The sequence below is a fragment of the Hemitrygon akajei genome, chromosome 6 (genome assembly GCF_048418815.1).
Source record: "Hemitrygon akajei chromosome 6, sHemAka1.3, whole genome shotgun sequence".
NCBI lineage: Eukaryota > Metazoa > Chordata > Chondrichthyes > Myliobatiformes > Dasyatidae > Hemitrygon > Hemitrygon akajei.
The window spans coordinates 72439515-72455496 of record NC_133129.1 but is presented as its reverse complement, the minus strand read 5'-3'; positions in this window follow the sequence as shown (position 1 = coordinate 72455496).

Here is a 15982-nt window from a genome sequence, read left to right as displayed (position 1 = left end):
GATGCTGGGCAGATATTCTCCCTAACTGAAGAGCCTAGTACTAATTAGTAGAAGTATCTAAATAAGAGACAGATGTCTAAGACCAAGATTTTAAAACCTTTTCTTTCCCAAAGATTCAGAGTACATTATGCAGTTTACAGCCCTGCAAAGTATATATGCAGTATACAGCCCTGAGGATCATTTTCTCACAGACAGCCACAAAACAAAGAAAACCATAGAACCCGTTCAAAGAAAAAATCAAAGATACAAAAAAAAAGAACAGATTATGCAAATGGCAAAAAAAACCGAGCAGGAAACACAGAATATAAAACACAAAACCACAAACTCATTGAAAGTATGTGGTCATATTTAATTCAGCTCAGTTCATTTCAATCTAGCACTGTGTCATTCATTACCTGCAGGCAGCAGAGCTAACCTGCCCCGATCAAAATCATACAAAATAGCAACAAAAAAGGAAGTGACCAGAGATATATCAGAACATGAACTACAGAGTCGAATCCAGAAACCACATTGATTAAACCTTGCCCATGACACCATCTTCCAGTAGGATCGAGTGAGAGGGAGAGAGAAACTGTTCATATGCAGACACCTTCCTTCAGGTGAGTAGGTGAGAGGTAGAGCGAGACCGGTCACAGGCAGGTTGATAGCACTAAAAGGAGTGAAAGAAGTCGCTTCGTGAACCATCTGAAGGATGTCGCCCTTGGTCGCGTTGTTTGCTGGTGCCATCTTCTCCAAGCATCACTCAATATTAAATGCATCCTTGGTAATTTCTACCTGGAGAACAGCGGAGGCTCAGTTATTAACAGTTTTATAAGATACGTATTGATAAATTACACTATTTTAATGGTTTCAAGAAATATTTGTATGAGATATAAAAATAGTTTTGATTTAAAAGCTAAGTTATGATTTGGTGAGGGCAGTCAAGGCACCCTGCCTAGATCCTAAATTTATGATCTTATGATCTCATACTATTATCCGTTTTCAATAAAGATTTTTTTGTACTATTTATTTGATACATTACCAAAACATCTTAATTTTTGAATGTTAGATTAATTAAATGACGTTTACTCAGAAATATTATCGCACTGTTTAAATTCTTTTGCTGTACAATTTGAGTCATTAGTCTCTTCTAATCTCCTATCTGAAATAAACTGAAACATATACAGATTAACAAAACAGCAGGAATACAACCTGCTGTGGACCGTGGCATCATTTACAGTTGAGCAAAATTTTGTTCATCACTATCTGACTGTAAAACTCAAGCACTCCTTGATACTTGTTCCCTCAGTGCCTCTAGGATAATCCTGACTGATTGCACAACTGCACCATTAGGCATATGGTGAAATAAGTCTGTTCCTAATACCAGTTAAATTCATAAAGTGCTCGAAGAAAAATGGATAAACTCAGTATGTTTTTCAAGAGTAATACTCTTGATAATCCATAAAAAATGAAATGATTTTCATTCCTTCTGTTGTAAAATACCATCTATGGTAAAACTCCATTAATCTAATTCATTTGCAGAAATAGTGAAGATGATGTGCTGGTAAAATGAGAGGTGAGGATGAGGGAATCTCTGCCTCTGTTCTATCTGGAGGGAGGTGGATGAGAGCAGAAATTCAAGGAACAGAGGAAATTCACTAGAGGGCTTCATCAACTAGAGTAGAAGGAATGTTAAATTTTCTCTAAAGGAGGACATTTCAGATGTCCTGGAATGGAAGGCCTTTACCTTGACCATGTTCTAGATACAGAGTGGGAAGAGAGGTAGTCTAGTTGCCTGTGGGAGTCAGTAGATTTATCATAAATATGAGGAGATAGATTGTCCCTCAAGATGAAGACAGAAAGAACCTGAGATAGGAGAGAAGTGTCTGAATATGATCCAAGCGAATTTGAGGGTGGGGTGGAAGCTGATAGCGAAGGTAATAAAATTGATGCGTTCAAATGGGTGCAGGAAGCAGCAGCAATGCAGCTGTTGAGATAATAAAGAAAGAGTTGGGCAGTAGAACCAGTCAAGAAGAGCAGATGTGTCTACCAGGACAGCCCTGTTTGTGAACTTTGTGTTAGTGAAAGAAGTGGGAAGTGCAGGACTAGGCCACTACAAGGCTGGAAGCATTGGAAGGGAGGTATTCTGATGTGATCTATGATTATACAGGAGGTGCTTGCTGGTGAGGTTATAGTCCAGGCATTGGTATTAAAGGCAGCTGAGTGCTGTCATCTGGCCTTTGCAAAGTAAAGGTCAATCTTCCAATCAACAATAGCACCATTCTTGTCTTCAGCAAGTCAGAGTACCTACAATATCCATGAAGCATGTATTTTATGTGTCTAAACTTCTATTTGAGACTTTCTCTTCCTACATAACCTACAGCACATTGCACCTTTACATACTGGATTTGAGGTACCATCATATTTCATGTCCACAAACACTGAACATAGAGCAGTTCTCATGCATTATTTGGTCTCCTGTCAGCTGCTGTCCCCTCCAGTTCTGGCACTTTTCTCAAATAATTTCATGACCTATGGCAAAGTGAAAAATTAAATAAAATTGTAGTTGCGCAAGTGAAAATAAGTAGTATTATGAACAGGTTTGTTGTGTCTGATAGGAGCAAATTATGAACCCTTGATCAGTTTCAGTGAATGCACAAAATAATGTTGAAAGTTCAAAGTAAATTTATTATCAAAGTTTTTCTTGCGAGCATACACAGTAAATTCGAGAAACATAATAGAACTACCAAAAAATTGCTCCCAACAGGAGGGACAAACAAGCAAAATACAAAAAAACAACAAACTGTGCAAATACAAAATAAAAACAAAAAAAAAGCAGTAGATATTGAGAACATGAGATGAAAAATCCTTAGAAGTGGGTGTGGGAGCAATTCAGAGTTGGGGCAAGTGAAGTTGAGTGAAGTTTAGGTTTTTTGTAAATAAAATGAAGTGAGGTGTTTTATGTTTAATGAAACCCATAAAACAGTTTATTGAACTCCAAAACCTCAACACAAAAGCACACTAAAAATCTTTACGTAATAACGTCGTAACGTCAGACCAGCCTCTCAAAGTGACACCCCAACTCAACGTCAGTGGTTGTGAGTTATGTACATTTCTGGCTGGTTTAAGGCCATCTGCCGAAATACATTCAGGTTTGCCCTTCTTATCTAAGGTAAAACTGCTTTCTCCACACTCCAAAATGCAGAACAGCCTACTGGAAGGGGGCCTAGGAGGACGTTGGTGTGCATCTTGGTGGACAAAACAAATGAGGTGGAATGAAGGTCAAGAGGAACCCAAGAGTGTTCTACACCATGAGATAGGAATAGCTGAAAAGGAAATTAATTTACAGAGGAGTGTGGAACAGTGTTTAGAGGCCATCCAGGTGGTTATGGCATCAGGAATGAAATCACCTAGTACTCATAATGGCTACTTGTATACCAACTCAACCACGGATGAGTGCAGGTCCTCGTTTGAGCAGTTGTGAGTCATAGAACCATAGAACATTACAGCACAGAAACAGGCCTTTTGGCCCTTCCTGGCTGTGCCGAACCATTTTTCTGCCTAGTCCCACTGACCTGCACCTGGACCATATCCCTCCATACACTTCTCATCCATGTACCTGTCCAAGTTTTTCTTAAATGTGAAAAGTGAGCCTGCATTTACCACTTCATCTGGCAGCTCATTCCACACTCCCACTACTCTGTGTGTGAAGAAGCTCCCCCTAATGCTCCCTTTAAACTTTTCCCCCTTCACCCTTAACCCAAGTCCTCTTTTTTTTCTCCCCAGCCTCAGTGGAAAAAGCCTGCTTGCATTCACTCTATCCATACCCATCATAATTTTAAATACCTCTATCAAATCACCCCTCATTCTTCTACGCTCCAGGGAATAAAGTCCTAACCTATTCAACATTTCTCTTTAACTCAAGTCCTGGCAACATCCTTGTAAACCTTCTCTGCACTCTTTCAACATTATTAATATCCTTCCTCTAATTCGGTGACCAAAACTGCATATAATACTCTAAGTTCCCCACAGGACCACAGAGACAAACAGGCTAACACTCATCAGTCAGGGAGTTCCTCAGATCAGTCTTTAAGAAGCGGCAAACCACTTGCATGGGCCATTGAGCTGTGGGTGATACATCATGGTGTAATGTAGCCTAATGCCATGGTTCTGCACCTTCGCAGCCCGGAGGTATGAAATGAACTGGGAACCATGGTCAGAGGAAATATTAGATAGGGTAACAAATCGAGCAACCCAGGTGCTTTAGAATGCCCAAGCCACATTTACGGCCATCATTAATGCTAGCGGGATGACTTCTGGCCACCTGCTGGCACTGTCCACCATGTTAAGAAGGTGCATGAATCAGCGGGAAGGAGGAAGAGGACCAACAAGGTCCACATTGACATGGTCGAACCATCACTCAGGGACCTCAAAAGGTGCCAATGGTGCCTAAACATGATGGTTAATGTTTGCCCACTAGCACTCCACACAGGCTGTATTCTAATCATGGTTGTCCTTTCTGTGGCATTGCCAAACAAACTTGAGTATAACCAGTTTCTATGAGGCTTTCTGGCCCAGATGAGAGAAGCCATATCTGAAGTTGAAAACCATCCATCTCCAGTTTGCGGGCACGATGGGGCAAGAGCAACCTGTTGAGGCATTGCACAGGAGAGAAACCCCAGCTTCCCTGAACTAAATGTCAGCCCAATGCACGCTCACAATTGCTGTTCAGTAAGCTTCGACCTCTGTGTCAATAACTTGGTCAGCTGCCATGCTGGCATAGGCAATCACTATGTGTATGGCCTCAACGACTGGCCGTGACAGCCACAACATTATTTTTCCCCCTTGATATGTTGTATATCTATTGTGAGCTCTGAGATGTTGGTCCGCTGGTGTTACTGCCAAGCAGACCTAGGGTCTGATATTCTGAACATCATGTGCACAAGAGGCTTGCGATAAACTAAATGCTGTGAAATGGCGACCCGTCTGAAGAAAGCAAAAATAGCGGAGAGCCGGGAAGAGACTGAAACGTTCATGGTCAAAAGTCCTTTTGGGGGGGACAGAGCTGCTGGCTGAAGAAGACTGCAATATGCCCCTGACCAACTGTTCATGTACAGCACCCACAGCAGAGTCTGAGGTGTCAGAAGTAATGGTTGTAGATGCATTAGGGAGCAGGTGCACCAGTAGAGCACTTTTGAAAGAGCTTGTTTGGTGTCATCAAATGCCCCGGTCACATACTCTGACCAGTCAAGCTCATGAGTATGGGTATTGCTTTTAATGCACTATACAGGAGGAGCATAAGTTCAGGAGCTCACAGAATGATGCGATGTTAGAAATTAACCATCCCTAACAACGCTTGTACTACTTTTGGTAGTGCAGGACAGTGGAAAATCCATAATAGCGGCTACTTTGGATGGAGAACGCTTTGCACTTTTGCCGAGAAACACAATGGTTGATAACCCAAACTTGCAGAGTTAGTAATCAACCATGTTGGCTTAAGTGCTTGAAATTGTGCTGAGATGAGATACGTGTTTGGATTTGGACACACTGACAACAAGTATGTCATCCAGGTAAACAAAAATAAAATCTATGTCTTTTAATACAGAGTTCCTCATCTGTTGGAAAGCCTGTGCTCCATTTTTCAGCTGAAACAGCATGTGCAGAAACTCAAATGCCAAATGGGGTTATCACTGCCATTTTGGGAATAACCTCTGAGCACACGTGATAGTAGCACCTGACTAGATTGACTTTGAGCAAAATTAACTTCCAAGCTAAACGTACTGAGAAGTCTTGGATTTGTGGGATTGGGTAGCAATGGGGCTGGTGGCCTTGTTAAAGCATCAGTAATCACCACATGGGTGGCAACCACTGTTGAACTTAGGGACCATATGGAGGTGTGAAGCCCAGGGGCTATTCGACTGGCATACAATGTTAAGACTTTCCATGTTGCCAAACTCAGTTTTCACGGTTACCAGCTTATATGGGTCTATTCTTTGCAAATGGGCATGGACTGGCGGGCCAGTTGTGGGAATGTGGTGTTCGACTTCATGTTTTGTGACTGTAGTGGAGAATGTGGGCTTGGTGAGGTCTGGGAATTCACTCAGCAGTCGAGTAAACTCATATACACTTGACAGAGTCGGTGTGGGGAATTTACTGAGGGAGCAGAGTAACAACCCAAAGTCATTGATATCCGCAAGCCGGCAGTTCTTAGGATTGACTAACAGTCCTGGGGCACACAGGAAGTCTGCAATGAGTCGTGGTCTAGCCACTTTAGTTAGGATGAAGTCCCATGTGTAATGTCACCCACCGAAGCAGGGTGACACCCACTGTGTCCCGTAAATCTGGATCCTGTTGCCATTAGCAGTCCCCAGCGAGGGCTCATCACTCTTTGTGTTTTGATCAATAGGCAATGCCAGCAGCACACTTACTTGAGCACCCATGTCACACAGGAAGAATCACCCTGAAATAGTGTGAGTAATGAAGAGTAAACGACCCTAGCAGCTGGAACCCGTGCTGTTAACAGCCCTCTTATGTCCCAATGCACTGGCACTGTCGAAGCTGCAAGGTTGCTGGCACTTCCTAGCATTCATAAAGCAAGCGTGTAAAAGCACAGACCCAGTGTAGACTTCCTTGCTGCAATGGGTGTCCTTATGCTGGGGCCTTGCCGACTGGACTTATAGAGGTAGAAAAAGAAGGGAAAATGGTGCACCACTGCCCTGCTGAGTGTAGACTATCGACAATTTTTTAAATCAAGCTCCCTATATTCATTCACAGATGCATTAGCGAGGGCTATGCAAACTTGATCAGTCATTTGCTGCATGAAGAGTTCTTTGAAAATAAAACAAGGATGGCGATTTCCTAGAAGAGACAGAATGTTGTCATTAACTCCAATGGCCTAGCATTACCGAGACTGGGCAAGGAGAGCAACTGTTCAGCATGCTCAGACTCTAATAGTCCTAAAGTCTATATAAGGTGAGTTTTAGGTGATCTGTATTTCTGAGCAAAGCTAGCACAAGATAGAATTTGGAGTTGTCAGCGGTGATTTCTCTCAGAGCGAACTGGGCCTCATTTTGTACAACCAAGTGACAGCATTTTGCTTCCAAAACTCTGGCAGTTTCAAAGCAACTTTGTTGGCCGACATGTTCAATGACTCTGGAATCATCTTAAAGCATCAGAGTCTCCAATGTAGGTTTTCACAAGTAAAGTGAAGTGAGGTGTTTTATGTTAAATGAAACCGATAACACATTTTATTTAATTCCAAAACCTAAAACAAAAAGCACGCTAAAAAACCTTTACATAATAACGTCAACATGGCAGATTAGCCACTCAAAGAGAAACCTCAACTCAATATTGGCGGCTGTGAACTATGTACATTTTTCTTATTTATGTTTCCCTACAGAAGTTATTTCTTCTTGTTCAAGAGCCTGATGGTTAAGGGGTAATAACTGTTCCTGACCCTGCTGTACCTCTTTCCTAATGGCAGCAGTGAGAAGAGAGCTGGCCTGGTTGGTGGGGATGCTGCTTTCCTGCCACAACACTCCTTTTAGATATTCCCAATGGTTGGGAGGGCTTTATCCATGATAGACTGGGCTGTATCCACTAGTTTTTGTAGACTTTTCCATTCAAGGGCATTGGGGTTTTCATACCAGGCCATGATGCAATGAGTCAATATACTCTCCATTAATCACCTATTAAGGTTTGTCAAAGTTTTAGATGTCATGCTGAATCTTTTCAAACTTCGAAGGAAGTGGATGGAGATGAGTTATACAGCTTTTGTTACGTGCGAATGCAGGTCAATTCTTCGAGTGATTATGCAGAAACTTTGAAGTTAATAATTTATTGTCTTCTACCTTAGGCCATGAACTTATCAATCACCCCTGCTGGTGACACTTTCTGGAGGTCCAAGATTCCTATGCTCCACGACCGCTGGATTAAGTGTGTAAATGTAGGAGGGGACTATGTTGAAAAATAAATACTCTAAGTTTTCTAAAATTGACTTCTTCTACCTTAGATCACATACTTATCAATCACCCCTGGTATGTGCTGTGCCCAGGACAGTTCTTCAGAAACAATAACTCCAAAGTATTTAAAGTTGCTTACCCTCTCCACCTCTGATTTCCCCAACGAGGGATGGCTCATGCAGCTCCAGTTTTTTCCCTCCTGAGTCAATAATCAGCTCTTTGGTCTTGCTGACGTTGAGTGAGAATTTGTTGTTGTGGCACCATTCAGCCAGATTTTCCTCCTATAAGCTGACTTGTCACCAGCTTTGATTCAAACAAAGACAGCGGTATCATCAGCGAACTTCAATATGGCATTGGGGCTGTTTTTAGCTATATAGTTAAGGATAAAGCAAGCAGAGCAGTGGGCTAAACTTACAGCCTTGTGGTGGAGATAGTGCTGATGGAGATTGTGGAGGAGATGTGTTTGCCAATCCAAAATGATCGGGGTCTGCAAGACAAGAATTAGAGGATCTATTTGCACAGGGCAATATTAAGGTCAAGGCCTGGAAACTTATTGATTAGTTTTGGGGGGATGATAGTATTGAATACCGAGTTGTAGTCAATGAAGAATATCCTGATGTACATATTTTCACTGTCCAGATGCTCTGGGGTTGAGTGCCCAGCCAACGAAATGGCATCTGCTGTTGACCTGTTGTGGCGGTAGGCAAACTGGAGTGGATCTAAGTCACTTCTCAGGCAGGGGTTGATGTTTCAACACCAGCCTCTCAAGGCACTTCAACACAGTGCTGCTAGATAATAGTTATTGAGGGAATTTACCTCATTTTTCTTAGGCACAAGTGTACTTGAAGCCTGCTTGAAGTAAATGGCTACCTTAGACTACCAAAGTGATCAGTTAAAGAGATTGGTGAACACTCCAGCCAGTTGATTAGCACAAGTGTATAGTATTCAGCCAGGTACACGATCTAGGTCAGATATTTTCTATGTGTTCACCCTTCTGAAGGATGCTGTCATTGGCCTTAGAGACTGAAATCACAGGATCATCGGGGCTATGGCAGTTTATGGAGTTCCTCCATGTTCTCATGGTTAAATCTAGCATAGAAGGCATTGATCTCATCTGGGAATGAACCTTTTTTGTCAACTATGTCACATGGTTTCACTTTATAAGGAGTAATAGATCTCAAGCTCTGTCACAGCTGTTGAGCATCCATTTTGATAGTGGCATTTTATATTCCACTTCTGAAATTCCATTGAACTCAATGGTTCTGAAAGTTGAAAATATAATATAACAAGCAACAACAATTATGTTGCAAGTTTGGCAACTTGGAGGAGTTGCAGATCTGGTTCGAAGGAGCTGCAGTGTTCGGGAATACATGGCTGGAGTGGATATCCAAAGTCAAATAAAAACTGAGATTGTGGGAGCATCACTTCCTCTCTAGGCTGGATAAGATCCTCATCATCAGACATGAGACGTTGTCTGTGCTACGTGATGCAGGTGTAACCCATTCCTGCACCATAACAATCACCCAAGTCATCTTCCATTTCTTCTGAAGATCCAAGATGGAGCTCCACCGATGAGTCATGAATCTATTTCTACATAAAACGGGAGAAAACTGTACCCAATATTTTCCAAGTTCTGATGATCACTTTTGTTTGTCGCTCCATTAAGCTGTGTGTGGAACAATGGGGCTGGAACAAACACTAGGTGTTACTATATGCAGAGCTTCTACCTGTCCTTGGCATTGTGGATGATAGGCCTAGCCTTGTTGCCACATAAAGTTTCATTCAGTTGGACCTTCACAAGGAAGTTTCTATGAGAAAACTCCTTTAACCACAAGTCCAATAGGCAATGGACATCACAGAAAAGATACAAAGCCTATAGGAGAAGGACACAATGGATTTTTTTAGGATATTTTCCTGAGCAGACTGGAAGAAAGTCTTAAGCCCTTGCTATTAGATCCTTCCTCCATACTTCAAGCCTCACTGTCAATACATGCTGCCCTTCTTCAATGTGGATGAGATGATCAGCTACCTCTTTGAGGACTATATGTTCGCCAAGGTGTCTGGAAAGAGATGTCTTGTCAAGGTTCATCCCAAGTGCATACAGAAGACTCTCTGATCTTTGGACTCTTCCCAGAGACTCATACTGAGACAAACATTGGTGCTGCTGAAAGATCATAAACATGTTGAAAGACTCATCTTTATCTCCCTGAAACATTCTGATCTTCCACTGCAATGAGATATTCATAAGTGAAAACTGTTGATTGGCATATTCCAGGCTGCAGGAACACATGCTTAATGAATGCATTGAAGCTTGGGGCAGCAATACAAATCCTTTGTGGGAAGGACTGTAATCTAAAGTGCTGCCACCATTATACATTGAAGGACTGAATCCATTTTTACAGTCCCTCACTTGATAGGTGGATTGTATATAAGGGCCACATGAGTCACATTGGTGCTTTGTGAATAGAATTTATTAACTTGGTAACAGTATATATTACAAATCCTTTATATATTTTCTGAAGAATGTTTAGTTTTGAAATATAAAAGCAGTGAAAGAAAAATAGCAACATCAGAACAGAGGAATTTATCTTGAAGAAGTTTCACCCATCAGTCAATAATGGCTCACTACATCATATCTCCACATTACCACATTTCCTCCCAAAGCACTAAAAGAATCAAATTTATACTCACTGACATACGTCGTGAAATTTGTGGTTTGTGGCAGCACTACAGTGCAAATCATTAAAATTACTCTAAGTTACAATAGAAATATAAAAACCAAATGAATAAATCGTGCAAAAAGAGAGCAGTATAGTGAGGTAGTGTTCATGATCTCATGGACCTTTTAGAAACTTGATAAAAGAGGGGAAGAAGCTGTTCCTTAAAGGTTGAATGTGTGGCTTTAGGCTCCTGTACCCCCTCCTTGAAGGTAGTAATGAGATGGTGGCATGCCTTGGATGGTGGGGGTACTTAATGATGGATGGAGCCATTTTTAGGCAATGACTTTTGAAAAGTCTTTGATGCTGGGAAGGCTAGTACCCATGATGGAGCCTGCTGAGCTTACAAACCTCTGCAGCTTTTCCCGATCCCTGTACATCGATGCTTCTGTACCAGACACTGATACAAACAGTCAGAATGTTCTCTCGGGTACATCTGCAGAAATTTGCTAGACTCTTTGATCACATACAAAATCAACTCAATCTCTTAATAATATATAACTGCAGGCATGAGTTCTTCATAATTGTATCATTATGCTGGGCCCAGGATAGGTCTTCAAATGTAATTATTGAAAACAAAATATTTCCATTATGGATTTTAAAATGATAATAGATCCAACAGCAATCGGTGCTTGTGGAAAAGAGTAGTAAATTATGATTAACTTTTATGTGTAAGTGTGTCCTAGCGTCATTCCTGAAAGTCGCGGCTTTAGTTTTAGTCTGGGGTGGAACAGTTTGGTGAATTAAAGTCAAATCATGTGCACAAAGAGCAATACAGAGGGAATAATAGATTGAATTACACATGACTTGAAAGGGAAGAAAAAGGAAACAAGAAAGAAAAGTTAGAGCAAAATCTCTGGACAGAGTAGTTTAATAATTAAACATTAAAGTAAGCCCCTCGGGCAATGACTTGCTATGTTTGTGAGTGAGTCTCTGGAATTCTAATTGTTCCTTTTCTGATACTCTAAAGTTGAGTGGCATGTCCACTAAATTTTCACATCGTTAAAGGAAATCATAGGCCATTACATCGCTGACTGAATGCTCTCTGGTAGATTTAATTTCATTTACAGAGCAACCAGAGCATTCTGCAACTATCATTTGGAGGTTCATGGTCAAGGCTTTGTCTTCAGAAAGCTAAAGTAAAGTTGGCACAAATTATCATACAACCTGGTATAATTCACAGGTCGAGGTGCACCTTTTCCTCAAGATAAATTAACTGGGTTACTTATGCAGTAAAAATGGCTTCTCATTAACTCATAGTTTCCCTGCATATTCTGGGCTATTCTTGACTATTTTGGTGCTCATGTCTACAGTTCAACATAGAGACAAAACCTCAGCTTGATCTGCATTGAACACGTGCACTTCATTTCTAGCCTGCAATTAATCTAGCTGCTGGCAGCATAAACTATGGTGAAATGTTTTGTTATTTCCATAACAAATTCAATCACTTTCCTTCATTACATTGTCAAATGCATGCTCAATAGAGTGAGTTACATGTATATATCATCCCAACTCCCTACATTCAAACAGCACCCATTATATATAATAGTGCTGACTGGTTAATCAGTGACTTCACACCGAAAGAACTATATTTCCTCCCTCCAAGAGGGTCACCAGCATTTAGCTTTCACTTGTTTTTCTCCAGGCATATTGGATTTATTTATTAATTTATTCTGCAACTGTTACAGAAATATTTGCTACTCGTACAACTAAAATATACAGTTGAAGTGGAAGAGACATTGAATTCCTTGCAATCCTGTCATCTTAATCCTTTGCAATACTAATTATGTTTATTTTTTTCATTTGCAAGCAAAAGAAGCAATAATTGCTCTGAAAAATAGTAAATTATCAAACTACATATATGTCACCATATAGAACCCTGAGATTCATTTTCTTGCTGGTATACTCAATAAATCCTTAAAGGAATAATAACCATTATAGAATCAATGAAAGACCACACCAACTTGGGGATTCAAACAATGTGCAAAAGACAACATACTACAAATACAAGAATAAATGAATAATAATAATAAATAAGTAAGCCATATGTAACCATGTGACCATTGAATATCTTTTTTTATTGTTAAAGTGCACTTATGTATTCACATTGGTAGTGCTAAAATAGCTGCCTGTGCTTTTAGGAGGAAACGGTGATGTCATTTTGCATGGGCGGAGTAGAACGAAGAGTTGCCATGTTCTAGAAAGGACAATGTTCAAATACTTTTCCCGCATTTGGTGAGGAAATATTTTCGCAAGTAAATTGATCAGCGATGGATAGCATGATTGCGAAATTCCTTAAATGGCCTACTAGGTTAGTCTTTTTAGTAATTCAACTACCAGGCAATATATCGTAAAAGTTTATTTGTCATTCTTTATTGTTTCAAGACCAAATGTGAATGTAACTGAGTAATGTGAATGTGTTAACCTTTTGTTCACGTAGTGTGAGCAAGGAAAACTCATTTCAAGGTCTAGGCTCTATGTCCCTGGAAGTTAAGCAGGTGCAAGCCAAATGTGAGTATATATTTTATTTGAGATGAGATGTATTTATTCATATTTTTGACATTGTGTATAAGTTACAGAGTTGGTGTTTTTATAAATTTTTTTAGATTTATTACTACCATATTGGTTTTATATATTTTGTTTTAGGTATTTTCATACTGCATACGTAACAAGGGTGTGGTCTGAAGTTAACTGAGGTTGTAATAGCGGGAATTGTTTTTTAAATTTATTTGGTCGTTTTTATTTTGATACCCTTGTTCTGCAATAAAACTAAAAGGAATTTAAAACCTGAAAAAATATTTGTTGTTCTGCATGTGTATTTGTCCCCAGGCCACAGGCAGATATCTAGAACATGAGGCGAAGAGACCTACAAAATGAATCCATAGGTTGTGGCAACATTTCAATGAGAGGGCAAGTGAAGTAATCTCATTTGGTTCTAAAGCCTGATGGCTGAGGGGTAATAACTGTTCCTGAACCTGATGGTGTGAGTCCTGAGGCCCGTATACCTTCTTCCTGATAGAAGCAGCAAGAAAAGAGCATGACTTGGGTGGTGGGGGGTTTACTTCCCCGCATCAGCGCTTCGTGCAGATGTGCTCAGTGGTGGGGAGAGCTTTACCTGTGATGGACTGGGCTATATTCTCTACTTTTTATAGTTTCTTTTCCATTCAAGGACACTGGTGTTTCTATACCAGGCTGTGATGCAACCAAACAATATATTCTCCAATACACATCTGTAGAAGTTTGTCAAATTTTAGATGTCATGCCAAATCTACGCAAAATCCTAAGTAGAGGTGCTGTTGTGCTTTCTTTGTAATTGCACTTAAGTGCAAGGCCCAGAGCAGATCCTCCAAAATGCTAACACCAAGGAATTTAAAGTTGATGACTCTCTTTACCTATGAACCTCCGATGAGGACTGGCTCATGGACATCTGGTTTCCTCCTCCTGAAGTCATTAATCAGCTCTTTGGTCTTGCTGACACTGAGTAAGAAGTTGCTGTGGCACCACTCAGCCGGATTTTCAATCTCCCTCCTGTATGCTGATTTATCACCACCTTTGATTCAGCCCATAACAGTGGTGTCATCAGCAAACTTGAATATGGCATTGAAACTGTGCTCAGCCACACACTCATAAGTGTAAAGCAAGTAGAGCAGGGGGCTAAGTACACAGCTTTGTGGTGAATGTATGTTGATGGAGATCACAGAGGAATTGTTCCTGCCAATCCAAATCAACTGGAGTCTGCAAGAGAGGAAATCAAGGATCCAATTGCACAAGGAGGTATTGAGGCCATGGTTTTGAAGCTAATGATTAGTTTTGAGGGGATTATCGTATTGAATACCATGTTGTAGTTGATAAAAAAAAGTGTCCTGATGTATGCATCATTGCTGTGGAGATGTTCCAGGGCTGAGTGAAGAGCCAATGAGGTGGCATCTGTTGCTCCAGTAGGCTCAAGTCTTGAAATATTTCCCCTCCTAAGAAATGTTATTTTTCGCACTGTGTAGTTAATCAGCATGTTAAGGGGAACTGGGTTGAAATGATCTCTGTTAGTATGAAATGGATTTTTTCTGCCTAAATTAAGCATTGATAGAGAATTGCCTGTGCTTGTCCAGAAGCTCGAAGAATAGGTGTATCCAAAGAATAAAAACAATGTATTTTTTTTATCTTGATAGTTTTAACTCACAAATTCAAACAAGAAAATTTTAAACATTGAAATGATATGGATTTTGTTTCTGTGTGAAGTTAAAACAGTCTCAACTTCTCTTTCAGTTTCAAAACAACAGGAATTTCAGGTTCATAAACAACCTTTAAAATTCACTCCAACGTGGATAGAAAAGGGTTCTGTCTAATACTGGAAGAATCTGGGATGAGAAGGCACAGCCACAGATCAGAAGGATGATGACCTTTTAAAACAAATATTGGAGGTATTTCAGAATCAGAATCGTTTCTCGGTTTTTCTGTTTCTCAAACTCTCCCGGTGGTTTGTCTCAATGACTCCTGGCTCTTTCCCAAACCAAGTATACAGTTCAAGAAAGTGGCTTTGTGTCACAGACAGCATATGAATCACCCAGGCATAGAAGGCCAGAGACCCAGTGCTAATAAATGTGAATGGTATAGATGGGTACATAATGGTCGACGTGGAAATGGTGGACCAAAGACCAGCTTCATACAGTACCGCTCTATGTCTCTGTCTCAGTTTGACTGCTTGAACCTGGAAGTTATTAAATCAGCAAGCTCTGAGAGAAACACAACCATAATACTCCACCAACTGCTAGACTGCTTTCTCGAAACTTCCTATTAACCCATCTGATTTCCACCCCGATTCTTGCCACACTCAGGTTAAGATTTTGGGCCAGTGTTATATCAAATTACCCTCATATGGTGAGTTGACTGAATCAGCATAAAGCTATCTTTTTTTCATTTTATGTTGTTGATATCTCACTGCAGAGCCACATCTGGGTTTCTGAGATCATTGCTTAGAAATGGTCTTTATTGATATTGGTTTTTAATTCACCTCTCATTTATTTGACCAATATAAATACCTTTTGATTTTGGAATGCCAGACAGATTGTCTTCAATAATGCCACATATAAAATCCATGGAAAAAGAATCCAAATGATTTGAAAAATCAATGAGATGAAGCATCTCTGAGATATACTGGCCATCATTTCTGGAGGAGGGTAATACATTTAAGCCTGCATTTCGGGAAAGGAGGCTGGAGATGAATGTAAGCTGATTTGTCCATCTAGGCCATGCTCTCTGCTCACTGCCATCAGGAAAGGGGTTCATGAGCCTTCGGTCTCACACCACCAGTTTCAAAACTAATTCAGC